Genomic DNA, 3,314 nt, shown 5'->3' with positions numbered 1-3,314 from the left:
GTCGGAGGTCTTATACCTCCTGACGTGGGCACGAGCCTGAAATCCCAATTTCAGCCCTCAAAACATCTCATATGTTTTGCGACGTTTCAAAACCGTCTTCGGTGCCTCAACTCTAAACCGTTCAATTGAACTATCACGTAGTTATCAAAATGTGTATGTCAGATGTTCGCAACATCCACAGACAACGTTCGAGGTTCAGCACACTGAGCGGTGCATTAAGGACATAAGCCTTCTATGAAGCAATGAGGACAATCCTCAGTTTACGGACCTAGTCCGCATAATTGCTACTATCAACTTTCAACTAAATTTTCTCTAGGAACATATCTAAATAGTAGAACTGAAGCGCGAGCTACGACATAATTTGCGAAGACCTTTTGACTATGTTCAGGATAATTAAGTTCATCTTATGAACTCCCACTCAGATAGACATCCCTCTAGTCATCTAAGTGATTACATGATCCGAGTCAACTAGGCCGTGTCCGATCATCACGTGAGACGGACTAGTCAACATCGGTGAACATCTTCATGTTGATCGTATCTACCATACGACTCATGCTCGACCTTTCGGTCTTCTGTGTTCCGAGGCCATGTCTATACACATGCTAGGCTCGTCAAGTCAACCTAAGTGTTTGCATGTGTAAATCTGTCTTACACCCGTTGTATGTGAACGTAAGAATCTAACACCCGATCATCACGTGGTGCATTGAAACAACGAACTGTCGCAACGGTGCACAGTTAGGGGGAACACTTTCTTGAAATTTTTATGAGGGATCATCTTATTTACTACCGTTGTTCTAAGTAAACAAGATGTATAAACATGATAAACATCACATGCAATCAAATAATAGTGACATGATATGGCCAATATCATATAGCTCCTTTGATCTCCATCTTGGGGCTCCATGATCATCTTGTCACCGGCATGACACCATGATCTCCATCATCGTGTCTCCATGAAGTTGTCACGTCATCTATTACTTCTGCTACTACAGCTAACGGTTAGCAATAAAGTAAAGTAATTACATGACGTTTATGTTGACACGCAGGTCATAAATAAATTAAGACAACTCCTATGTCTCCTGCCGGTTGTCATACTCATCGACATGCAAGTCGTGATTCCTATTACAAGAACATGATCAATCTCATACATCACATATATCATTCATCACATCCTTTTGGCCATATCACATCACATAGCATACCCTACAAAAACAAGTTAGACGTCCTCTAATTGTTGTTTGCATGTTTTACGTGGCTGCTATGGGTTTCTAGCAAGAATGTTTCTTACCTACGCAAAAACCACAACGTGATATGCCAATTTCTATTTACCCTTCATAAGTACCCTTTTCATTGAATCCGATCCGACTAAAGTGGGAGAGACAGACACCCGCCAGCCACCTAATGCAACTAGTGCATGTCAGTCGGTGGAACCGGTCTCACGTAAGCATACGTGTAAGGTTGGTCCGGGCCGCTTCATCCCACGATGCCGCCGAATCAAGATAAGACTAGTAACGGCAAGCATATTGAACAAAATCAACGCCCACAACTACTTTGTGTTCTACTCGTGCAAAGAAACTACGCATAGACCTGGCTCATGATGCCACTGTTGGGGAACGTAGCAATAATTCAAAATTTTCCTACGTGTCACCAAGATCAATCTATGGAGTCATCTAGCAATGAGGGAGGAGTGGATCTACATACCCTTGTAGATCGCGCGCGGAAGCGTTCAAGAGAACGGGGTTGATGGAGTCGTACTCGTCGTGATCCAAATCACCGATGACCGTAGTGCCGAACGGACGGCGCCTCCGCGTTCAACACACGTACAGCCCGGTGACGTCTCCCATGCCTTGATCCAGCAAGGAGAGAGGGAGAGGTTGAGGAAGACTCCATCCAGCAGCAGCACAACGGCGTGGTGGTGATGGAGGAGCATGGCAATCTTGCAGGGCTTCACCAAGCACCACAGGAGATATGAGGAGAAAGAGAGGGGGGGGCTGCACCAACAGGGAGAGATCAAATCATGTGTTGGGCAGCCCCTAGGCCTCACTATTTATAGGAGGAGGGGAGGAGGGTGCGCCCCCTCTAGGGTTCCCACCCCTAGGGGGGCGGCAGCCCTAGATGGGAAAGGGGAGGCGGCCAAGGGGAGGAATCCCTCCTCCCCAAGGCACCTAGGAGGTGCCTTCCCCTCCTAGGACTCTTCCTTTTAGGGTTTCCCCACCCTAGGCGCATGGGCCCTAGGGGGAAGTGGCGCCCCAGCCCACTTTGGGCTGGATCCCTTCCCACTTCAGCCCATGGGGCCCTCCGGGATAGGTGGCCCCACCCAGTGGACCCCCGGGACCCTTCCGGTGGTCCCGGTACAATACCGATGACCCCGAAACTTGTCCCGATGGCCGAAATAGGACTTCCTATATATAAATCTTTACCTCCGGACCATTCCGAAACTCCTCGTGACATCCGGGATCTCATCCGGGACTCCGAACAACATTCGGTAACCACATACAAACTTCCTTTATAACCTAGCGTCATCGAACCTTAAGTGTGTAGACCCTACGGGTTCGGGAGACATGCAGACATGACCGAGACGTTCTCCGGTCAATAACCAACAGCGGGATCTGGATACCCATGTTGGCTCCCACATGTTCCACGATGATCTCATCGGATGAACCACGATGTCAAGGACTTAATCAATCCCGTATACAATTCCCTTTGTCTAGCGGTACGATACTTGCCCGAGATTCGATCGTCGGTATCCCGATACCTTGTTCAATCTCGTTACTGGCAAGTCTCTTTTACTCGTTCCGTAACACATCATCCCGTGATCAACTCCTTGATCACATTGTGCACATTATGATGATGTCCTACCGAGTGGGCCCAGAGATACCTCTCCGTCACACGGAGTGACAAATCCCAGTCTCGATTCGTGCCAACCCAACAGACACTTTCGGAGATACCTGTAGTGTACCTTTATAGCCACCCAGTTACGTTGTGACGTTTGGCACACCCAAAGCATTCCTACGGTATCCGGGAGTTGCACAATCTCATGGTCTAAGGAAATGATACTTGACATTAGAAAAGCTTTAGCATACGAACTACACGATCTTATGCTATGCTTAGGATTGGGTCTTGTCCATCACATCATTCTCCTAATGATGTGATCCCGTTATCAATGACATCCAATGTCCATGGTCAGGAAACCGTAACCATCTATTGATCAACGAGATAGTCAACTAGAGGCTTATTAGGGACATGGTGTTGTCTATGTATCCACACATGTCTCTGAGTTTCCTATCAATACAATTCTAGCATGGATAATAAAC

Source organism: Triticum urartu, chromosome 5 (genome assembly GCF_003073215.2).
Source record: "Triticum urartu cultivar G1812 chromosome 5, Tu2.1, whole genome shotgun sequence".
Classification (NCBI taxonomy): domain Eukaryota; kingdom Viridiplantae; phylum Streptophyta; class Magnoliopsida; order Poales; family Poaceae; genus Triticum; species Triticum urartu.
This window is presented reverse-complemented; position numbering follows the sequence as displayed.